This window comes from Ranitomeya variabilis, chromosome 2 (genome assembly GCF_051348905.1).
Source record: "Ranitomeya variabilis isolate aRanVar5 chromosome 2, aRanVar5.hap1, whole genome shotgun sequence".
NCBI classification, from domain to species: Eukaryota; Metazoa; Chordata; class Amphibia; order Anura; family Dendrobatidae; genus Ranitomeya; species Ranitomeya variabilis.
Window position 1 is genome coordinate 357,634,989 of NC_135233.1, and position 11,214 is coordinate 357,646,202.

The window sequence follows — 11,214 nt, forward strand, 5'->3', positions numbered from 1 at the left end:
GTTGTTTTTTTGTCCATTTGGGCAATTTTTCATGTGAGCAATTTTCCTGTGAGCATTCATGTCAGTGGGCATTTTTCTGTGGGCATATTTCCTGTCAGCATTTTTCATGTTACTGGTGAATTGGAATGAGAGAAAAAAATTGCAGATCTGCAATAAAACATCAGAGAGCACTCGGCTGTGTTATTAAGTAGTGTGAGCGAATCCTAAATGTGTGTGTGTTTATCTGGGTGTGACTTGATAGAGGATCCCAGACACAAGTCCTGAACAGGAGCCCTTGACTGTGATTGTCTGCCCCTGATTGGAGCAAGTACAGAGAAGAGACAGTTTGCAGTCCACTCACCATGTCCTACGAGGAACAGTTAAAGGATCTTGGAGTGTTTAGCTTGCAAATAGAAGGCTAAGAGGAGACTTAATAGCTGTCTACAAATATCTGAAAGGTTGTCACAGTGTAGAGGGATCATCATTATTCTCATTTGCAAAAGGAAACACGAGACGCAATGGAATGAAACTGAAAAGGATAAAATACAGATTAGATATTAGAAAAAAACATTTTGACAGCGAGGGTGATCAATGAGTGGAACATTAAGCCATGAGGAGTGGAGAGTTCTCCTTCAATGGAAGTCTTCACAAAGCGGCTGGACAGACATCTGTCTGAGACGGTTTAGTGACTCCTCCATTGAGCTAGGAGTTGGACACAATGACCCTGGAGGTCCCTTCCAACTATGACATTCCATGATTCTATGAACACTGGCATCTCTGGGTGGCACAGGTGAACTGTTCAGATAAGAATACTGGTGTGACTGTGACTTATGATGTCCCTCAACTTAGGAGAGAATATGTTGTCCTGGTGTTCAGCAGAGGTAATAAGCTCCCTGCTGTGGTCAATAAGGCAGAACCACACCATCAGCTTGGAGCTGCTATTTAATTGCTTCATGTACTCTTAAGTCTGGTACTTTTCTTCTGTTGCTAGACCCAGCCTGTGAAGCTATGTATATCTCCATGCTCCCCCCACCCTACCTGATCTAGACCTTGGCTTATATGGCCCTGCTTTGATTGACTTCCTGGCACCTGACCCTGGCTATTTATATGAATATGGTTTTGTCTCCTAATTCTATACCACCAGTTCATGACCCAGCTAGTTTGACTACTCTTACCTCAAACTCACTCCTCTGGCCAGCAGCTACACCATGGATGCAACCCAACAGGGCCCCCTGGTAAGTCCAGATCCTTAAGGCTGTGTGCAGACGTAGCAGATTTTTTGCGTTTTTTTCACGGTTTTTCGCTATAAAAACGCTATAAAACCGTGAAAAAAACGCTAACATTAAGCATCCTATGTAACACATAGTTATGTGCACATGCTGCATTTTTTTCCTGAGCGGAATCGCAATCCAGAAAAAAAGGCAGCATGTTCATTAAAATTGCGGAATCGCGGCGATTCTGCACACATAGGAGTGCATTGATCTGCTTACTTCCCGCATGGGGCTGTGCACACCATGCGGGAAGTAAGCAGATCAGGTGCGGTTGGTACCCAGGGTGGAGGGGAGGAGACTTTCCTCCACAGACTGGGCACCATATAATTGTTTTAAAAAAAAAAGAATTAAAATAAAAAATAGCGATATACTCACCTTCTGGCGGCCCGACCTCCTCAGCGGCTTCTGTGGTGTGTGTGAAGGACCTGCGATGACGTCGCGGTCACGTGACCGCGACGTCAATGGAAGGTCCTGAACACAGCATCAATTAGGAACGGAAGCCGCTGAGTTGAGTATAACCTTTTTTTTTATTTATTTATTTTTTTTTAACATTCTACCTTTTACTATAGATGCTGCATAGGCAGCATCTATAGTAAAAAGTTGGTCATACTTGTCAAACACTATGTTTGACAAGTGTGACCAACCTGTCAAACAGTTTTCCAAGCGATGCTACAGATCGCTTGGAAAACTCTAGCATTCTGCAAGCTAATTATGCTTGCAAAACGCTAGTTTTCTGCGGGTATATGCATGCTAAGTCTGCATGCGATATACCCGCGGCAGGAGGCGCAGAATTGCCGCGGAAATTTCCGCGGCAATTCTGCTACGTGTGAACTTAGCCTTATAGTCAGATATGTGACAGATCAATTACTCAATGAGTTGTTTGCTTATACAAACAATACAATCATTACCAACGTGTATGAGCTGCATTCAATGCATGAAGAAGACATTGTAACCAAAATAATGCACATGCAAGAAGCAACATAAAACTGTTCTCATTTTAATTGTTAATTGCATTTTTACGCTCCATCGCAGAAGCAGAATAACAAATTAAATACCGTAATAGTGTCACATGCATTACAAGGTGAACACCATTAGCCAAAAATGGATGGACCTAACTGACTATACAGTGGGTATGGAAAGTATTCAGACCCCTTTAAGTTTTTCACTCTTTGTTTCATTGCAGCCATTTGGTAAATTCAAAAAAGTTAATTTATTTCTCATTAATGTACACTCTGCACTCCATCTTGATTGAAAAAAACAGAAATGTAGAAATTTTTGCAAACTTATTAAAAAAGAAAAAATTGGAAATATCACATGGTCATAAGTATTCAGACCCTTTGCTCAGAATTGAATAGAAGCACCCTTTTGAGCTAGTACAGCCATGAATCTTCTTGGGAATGATGCAACATGTTTTTCACACCTGGATTTGTGGATCATCTGCCATTCTTCCTTGCAGATCCTCTCCAGTTCCGTCAGGTTGGATGATGAACGTTGAGGGTCAGCCATTTTCAGGTGTCTCCAGAGATGCACAGTTGGGTTTAGGTCAGGGCTCTTACTGGGCCAGTCAAGAATGGTCACAGAGTTGTTCTGAAGCCACTCCTTTGTTATTTTAGCTGTGTGCTTAGGGTCATTGTCTTGTTGGAAGGTGAACCTTTGGCCAAGTCTGAGGTCCAGAGCACTCTGGAAGAGGTTTTCATCCAGGATATCTCTGTACTTGGCCGCATTCATTTTTCCTTCAATGAGGACAAGTAATTCTGTCCCTGCAGCTGAAAAACACCCCCATAGCATGATACTGCCACCGCCATGTTTCACTGTTGGGATTGTATTGGGCAGGTGATGAGCAGTGCCTGGTTTTCTCTACACATACCGCTTAGAATTATCACCAAAAAAGGTCTATCTTCGTCTCATCAGAGAATTTTATTTCTCATAGTCTGGGAGTCCTTCATGTGTTTTTTTTAGCAAACTCTATGTGGGCTTTCATATGTCTTGCACTGAGGAGAGGCTTCTGTCTGGCCACTCTGGCATAAAGGCCTGACTGGTGGAGGGCTGCAGTGACAGTTGACTTTGTGGAACTTTCCCCCATCTCCCTACTGCATTTCTGGAGCTCAGCCACAGTGATCTTGGGGTCCTTCTTTACCTCTCTCACCATGGCTCTTCTCCCACGATTGCTCAGTTTGGCTGGATGGCCAGATCTAGGAAGACTTCTGGTGATCCAAAACTTCTTCCATTTAAGGATTATGGAGGCCATTGTGCTCTTAGGAACCTTGAGTACTGCAGAAATTCTGTTGTAACCTTGGCCAGATCTGTGCCTTGCCACTATGCTGTCTCTGAGCTCCTTGGCCAGTTCCTTCGACATCATGATTCTTGTTGTGAATTCCGTTCTCGAACTCCCTCCTGTGGTCATGAATGGTACTTCGGCGAGTTCTGTCTGTGAACTCCCTCTGGTGGCTGTGAGTGGAACTACTAGTCTTGAGATTCCTTCCTCAGCTGCCCTCGTTTGTGGCTGGACTGGCTGCTCTATTTAACTCCACTCAGATCGTTAGTTCATGCCAGCTGTCAATGTCTTAGCACTGGTTCAGATCTCTCTGGAGCTTTCTTATGACCTGTCTACTTCAGCAGAAGCTATGTTCCTGCGTGTTCATTTGTTGTTCATTGTTTTCTTGCTAAGTTCTAGTCCAGCTTGCTATCATGATATTGTCTTGCTAGCTGGAAGCTCTGGGGGTGCAGAGTGGCACCACCGCACCGTGAGTCGGTGCGGGGGTCTTTTTGCGCACTCTGCGTGGTATTTTGTAGTTTTTTGTGTTGACCACAAAGATCCCTTTCCTATCCTCAATCTGTTTAGTTAGACTGGCCTCCTTTGCTAAAAGCTATTTTCATTCCTGTGTTTGTGATTTCCTCTTAACTCACAGTCAATACGTGTGGGGGGCTGCCTTTTCCTTTGGGGAATTTCTCTGAGGCAAGGTGAGGCTTTATTTCCTATCTTTAGGGGTAGTTAGCTCTTAGGCTGTGAAGAGGCGTTTAGGCAGAGTTAGGCACGCTCCATGGCTAGTTCTAGTGTGTGTGATAGGAGTAGGGTTTGCGGTCGGCAGAGTTCCCACTTCCCCAGAGCTTGTCCCGATTCTGAGATTAACTATCAGGTCATTCCGGGTGCACCTAACCACTAGGTCCATAACAGTACAGCTGGCCCACAAAGTGTTAATGCATCTCAATAGAGGGATAAGAGAAGTTCTGAGACCATTTTTTTTCTCTGCAGTGTGTTTTGTCTTTCTTTTCCCCTTAACCTCTGGGTGGTTCAGGACTCAGATGTAGATATGGACATTCAGGGTCTGTCCTCTAGTGTGGATCAACTCACTGCAAGGGTACAAAGCATTCAAAATTATGTAGTTCAGAATCCTATGTTAGAACCTAGAATTCCAATTCCTGATTTGTTTTCTGGGGATAGATCTAAGTTTCTGAATTTCAAAAATAATTGTAAACTATTTCTTGCTCTGAAACCCCGCTCTTCTGGTGACCCCATTCAGCAAGTAAAAATCATTATTTCTTTGTTACGTGGCGACCCTCAAGACTGGGCATTCTCCCTGGCACCAGGAGATCCTGCATTGCGTAATGTAGATACACAATCTCAGAAACCAGTACCATAGTAGACTTTGGGACCACCCCTTAAAGCTACTCAAAGACTAGAAAAGTGATGCTTCCAAATAACTCATTAGAACACAGCTTTGAAGCACATGACCACACCAGGTAATGATAAAATAAATACCTTTATTAATATTCATTTAAAAATGTACAAGAACAGTGCCAAGTCACATGTTGACTAACAATAATTTATAACATAACCAGAGTACAAATAATGAGGAGAAATGGGTGCACCCACTAAAATGTGCTGCACCATGGAAACAGCATGGGTCTCTGAGCGGGAGATATCAAGGAGTCATAGGTAAATCTACTAAAGTGCTTAGTGCATAAACGCGCGTTTCGCCCTCGGCTTCCTCGGGGGGCGACGCGATCAAACCATCCCATTATAAAAACCGGGTAATGGGATGGTTTGATCGCGTCGCCCCCCGAGGAAGCCGAGGGCGAAACGCGCGTTGGGGCGCGGGTGCGTGCACGTGGATTCGAGTATGGGTAAGGATCTTTGATGGGTACACGGTTTTTTGATGGGACATTGGTACATTCACCTTGCAATGAGGTAGCCTTATTATCATTGGCACTTTATGCACTAAGCACTTTAGTAGATTTACCTATGACTCCTTGATATCTCCCGCTCAGAGACCCATGCTGTTTCCATGGTGCAGCACATTTTAGTGGGTGCACCCATTTCTCCTCATTATTTGTACTCTGGTTATGTTATAAATTATTGTTAGTCAACATGTGACTTGGCACTGTTCTTGTACATTTTTAAATGAATATTAATAAAGGTATTTATTTTATCATTACCTGGTGTGGTCATGTGCTTCAAAGCTGTGTTCTAATGAAAAAAAAAATTGCGTAATGTAGATGCGTTTTTTCTGGCGCTGGGATTGCTTTATGATGAACTGAATTCTGTGGATCAGGCAGAGAAAATTTTGCTGGCTTTGTGTCAGGGTCAGGATGAAGCGGAGGTATATTGCCAGAAGTTCAGAAAGTGGTCTGTGCTTACTCAATGGAATGAGTGTGCCCTGGCAGCAATTTTCAGAAAGTGTCTTTCTGAGGGCCTTAAGGATGTTATGGTGGGGTTCCCCACGCCTGCTGGTCTGAATGAATCAATGTCCTTGGCTATACAGATCGATCGGCGCTTACGTGAGCGCAAAACTGTGCACTATTTGGCGGTATCCTCTGAGCAGAGGCCTGAGCCTATGCAATGTGATAGGACTTTGACCAGAGCTGAACGGCAAGAACACAGACGTCAGAATGGGCTGTGTTTTTACTGTGGTGACTCCACTCATGCTATCTCTGATTGTCCTAAGCGCACTAAGTGGTTCGCTAGGTCCGTCACCATTGGTACTGTACAGCCTAAATTTCTTTTGTCCGTTACTCTGATTTGCGCTTTGTCATCCTACTCTGTTATGGCATTTGTGGATTCAGGTGCTGCCCTGAATTTGATGGACTTGGAGTTGGCCAGGCGCTGTGGTTTTTTCTTGGAGCCCTTGCAGCATCCTATTCCATTGAGGGGAATTGATGCTACGCCTTTGGCCAAGAATAAACCTCAGTACTGGACTCAGTTGACCATGTGCATGGCTCCTGCACATCAGGAGGATATTCGCTTTTTGGTGTTGCATAATCTGAATGATGTGGTCGTGTTGGGTTTGCCATGGCTACAGGTCCATAATCCAGTGTTGGATTGGAAATCAATGTCTGTGTCCAGTTGGGGTTGTCAAGGGGTACATGGTGATGTTCCATTGTTGTCAATTTCTTCCTCCACTCCTTCTGAAGTCCCTGAGTTTTTGTCGGATTACCGGGATGTATTTGATGAGCCCAAGTCCAGTGCCCTACCTCCTCATAGGGATTGTGATTGTGCTATTAATTTGATTCCTGGTAGCAAGTTCCCTAAGGGACGACTTTTCAATTTATCTGTGCCAGAACACGCCGCTATGCGGAGTTACATAAAGGAGTCCTTGGAGAAAGGGCATATTCGCCCGTCGTCGTCACCATTGGGAGCAGGGTTCTTTTTTGTGGCCAAGAAGGATGGTTCTTTGAGACCTTGTATAGATTACCGCCTTCTCAATAAAATCACGGTCAAATTTCAGTACCCTTTGCCTCTACTGTCTGATTTGTTTGCTCGGATTAAGGGGGCTAGTTGGTTCACCAAGATAGATCTTCGAGGGGCGTATAATCTTGTGTGTATTAAACAGGGCGATGAATGGAAAACAGCATTTAATACGCCCGAGGGCCATTTTGAGTACCTGGTGATGCCATTCGGGCTTTCTAATGCTCCCTCTGTGTTTCAGTCCTTTATGCATGACATCTTCCAAAAATATCTGGATTCATGATTGTATATTTGGATGATATTTTGGTCTTTTCGGATGATTGGGAGTCTCATGTGAAGCAGGTCAGAATGGTGTTCCAGGTCCTTCGTGCTAATTCCTTGTTTGTGAAGGGATCTAAATGTCTTTTTGGAGTTCAGAAGGTTTCCTTTTTGGGCTTCATTTTTTCCCCTTCTACTATCGAGATGGATCCTGTTAAAGTTCAGGCCATTTATGATTGGACTCGGCCTACATCTGTGAAAAGCCTTCAGAAATTCCTGGGCTTTGCTAATTTTTACCGTCGCTTCATCGCTAATTTTTCTAGTGTTGTTAAACCGTTGACTGATTTGACCAAGAAGGGTGCTGATGTGGTGAATTGGTCCTCTGCGGCCGTTGAGGCTTTTCAGGAGTTGAAACGTCGTTTCTCTTCGGCTCCTGTGTTGTGTCAGCCAGATGTTTCACTCCCTTTTCAGGTCGAGATTGATGCTTCTGAGATTGGAGCAGGGGCTGTTTTGTCTCAGAGAAGTTCTGATGGCTCTGTGATGAAGCCATGTGCTTTCTTTTCTAGAAAGTTTTCACTTGCTGAGCGTAATTATGATGTTGGCAATCGGGAGTTATTGGCTATGAAGTGGGCATTCGAGGAGTGGCGACATTGGCTTGAAGGAGCCAAGAATCGCGTGGTGGTCTTAACCCTTTCCCGACCTTTGACGCCACGTAGGCGTCATGAAAGTCGGTGCCAATCCGACCCAAGACGCCTATGTGGCATCATGGAATGATCGCGTCCCTGCAGATCGGGTGAAAGGGTTAACTCCTATTTCACCCAATCTGCAGGGAGAGGGGGAGTTGTACTTCAGCCCAGGGGGGGTGGCTTTGCCCCCACGTGGCTACGATCGCTCTGATTGGCTGTTGAAAGTGCAACAGCCAATCAGAGCAATTTGCAATATTTCATCTATGGAAATGGTGAAATATTGCAATCCAGCCATGGCCGATGCTGCAATAGCATATGCCATGGCTGGAAATCATGTTCGGCCCCCCCCACCACCCCCGATCTCCTCCCCAGTCCTCCGTTCTGTCCGGTTCCCCCCTCCCTCCCCCTGTCCGCTCCCCCGTGCTCCTGTCCGCTCCCCCCATCCTCCGATCCCCCCCCTGTGCTCCGATGTGGTGAGCTGGACTTTCTTTTGTTCTATTTAATTTATTGGTGTCTCCGTGCTTGCCTAGACTCCTATCATATATATAATTCTGCCAAAAGGACTCATTTTTACATCAGCGCAATAGACTTTGGCTTGATAAGATGGACATGTCGAAAAGACAAAACAAAGCAGAGAAATTGTTTGCACTGTCAGCAATGGAGGAAACTCCAACATTTAACAACAAAGATTTATTACTTGATAATTTATTATCTTTAATGCTCAAAGAAAATCGCCTTTGGTGGGATCTCAGTTCATTGAAAAACTATAAAGAAAAAAATGTTATCCCAAGAGGGCTGAGATTGAAAAAAATCCCGAGCACTGTGTTCTCAGACATTTTCGTTCAGGAATGGAACACAATTCTATCTGATTGTTCCCTGAAATTAATTGCCTTAATTATACAACATGAAGAAAATTCCTTAACAAAACTACAGCAGGACATCGAGACTACTACCAAGGAGGTAAAGGACAAAATGACATCTGCACAATTTGATGAGTTTATCAATACTAGTAACTCTAAAATCTCCAAAGCAGAAGAAAATATTATGGACATGAAAAGACGCAAGCTGGACCGTGACCTTTACGATTATGCCAATGAACAGGTTTACGAATGGGGGAGATGGGATAAAATGAATCAATCCCAAAAATCAATTCTTAAACCCCATAAAAACCGCACTTATAGAAACCGCATGCAGAGACAGGTCACGTTCAGTTCATCAGACCTGGATACCTCGACTGGAGTCACAGAGGACTCAGATTCCGAACCTGCACAAAGCTCAAAAAACTCTTATTTCAAAAAAAGCAAACCTCCATTTACCAACAAAAGAAGGTTTACCGGAGAAAAGGAAGGAAACATCGAAATAAACAGAAATCCTCCGAGATATCATCTCAGACACCAACGCTAGGACATTTCAATGTTGTGAACATTTCTTCTATTTCTTTGACAGATGACCAACAAGAACTTTTATCATATGGTCTTAATTTTGTACCTAGCCGCAACTTTGATCTTTTTTCCACTATCTGCGATGTAAATAGATTTATTAGAAACATTGCTTTAAAACTGCATTTCAAAGATGATTCAACAGAAATGAATTGCAATATTAATTCCAATGATAATGTCTTTAAGTCTTTTGATTTTCCAGATCAATTATCACTTATGTGTTTATTAGAGTTGCAGGATGAAAATTTGGATGTGAGTAATGACACCAATACTCCGAAAAACTTAATGAGGGTACCCAACCCCCGTTACTATCCTGTTCAGTCACGTAAACCTGCTATGGATAGATTCCAAAATGTCATGGAATCTCAGTTGAGAAGTCTTTCAGAGGGTGTGCGAGACAGACACTTGTACAACAATAACCTTAAACCCAGATTACAAAAGGCATTACATGAACTACAAAATAATGATGACCTTGTCATCAAAAACTCTGACAAGGGTGGTTCCGTTGTCGTAATGGACAAGGATAATTATATCTCATGGGTTAATAACATGCTTTCCGATCTTACTGTGTACAAGTGCTTGCCTGCTAACCCCACTTCACTAATCAAGAGCAGAATTTTCAGTCTTATAGACGATGGTTTCAGTATGGGTTTCTTTAATAAAAAGGAAAGTGATTACCTTAAAGTTTCTAGTCCGGTGACCCCAATACTGTATGCTTTACCCAAAACCCACAAAAATAAATATCCACCACCAATGAGGCCAATTGTGTCAGGCATTGGGTCTCTGGGTGAGAGGCTGGGAGAGTGGCTGGATCTGCTCCTCCAGCCTCTCGTCCAGAGAACACCTGGCTATCTCAGAGACAGCACTGATGTTCTTAATTTCATGGAGAATTTTATTTGGCAGCCCAATTTCTCATGGATCACTTCAGATGTTACCTCGCTGTATACATCCATACCATACGAGGTGGCGTTATATGCACTCAAATTTCACATGCAAAAATATAGTGATTTTTCTCTGGACCTTCAATCTTATGTCATAGAGGTCACTTCTTTCCTCATGACCACTAATTTCTTTTGTTTCAACCAAACGTATTTTATGCAAATTAGTGGTGTTTCTATGGGTGCTAAATACTCGCCTTCCATTGCCAATTTGGTAATGAGTTGGTGGGAAGAATCATATATTTATAGCTCTGAGAATCCATTTAAAAACTGCATACGTTGGTACGGTAGATACATCGATGATATTATCATCATCTGGAATTCCGATGTATCTACCGTGCAAGATTTAACAGACTACTTTAATTGTAACCCCTTCAATCTCAGCTTTATTTCACGTCAAGACCACATTTGTATAGAGTTTCTGGATTTAAAATTGAAAGGTATTTCCAATACTCCCATTGTTACCTCCACCTTTCGTAAAACTACAGCGGGAAACACGATATTGCGGGCAAATAGTCACCACCCTAAACATACAATAAAAAGCATTCCTGTAGGTGAGATGGTGAGAGCAAAACGTAATTGTAGCACACAGGAAGATTATTCCCAAGAAGTGGTTGGTATAAAAGACAGACTTGCACAGAGAGGCTATAGTAAGGGGTATTTACAAAGAGCAGAAAAAATTGTCGCACGGCGACCACGTTTCCAAAACAAACAAATTTTAAGTACACCTTCCCAAAATCCAATTACCGTGGTCTTTCAGTTCAGCAATCAATTTGCTTCAATTAAAAAACTAATCTATAATAATCTCACTATCTTAAAAGAGGATCCCGATATTGCTGAGATATTGAACAATGGATGCAGGATTGTGTCCAGAAAAGCGCCTTCTTTAGGCTCCAGTTTATCATCAAGCTCTCTTACTGCTCCTTCTGTGCAGCCTTTTCATTGGCTCAGTACTAA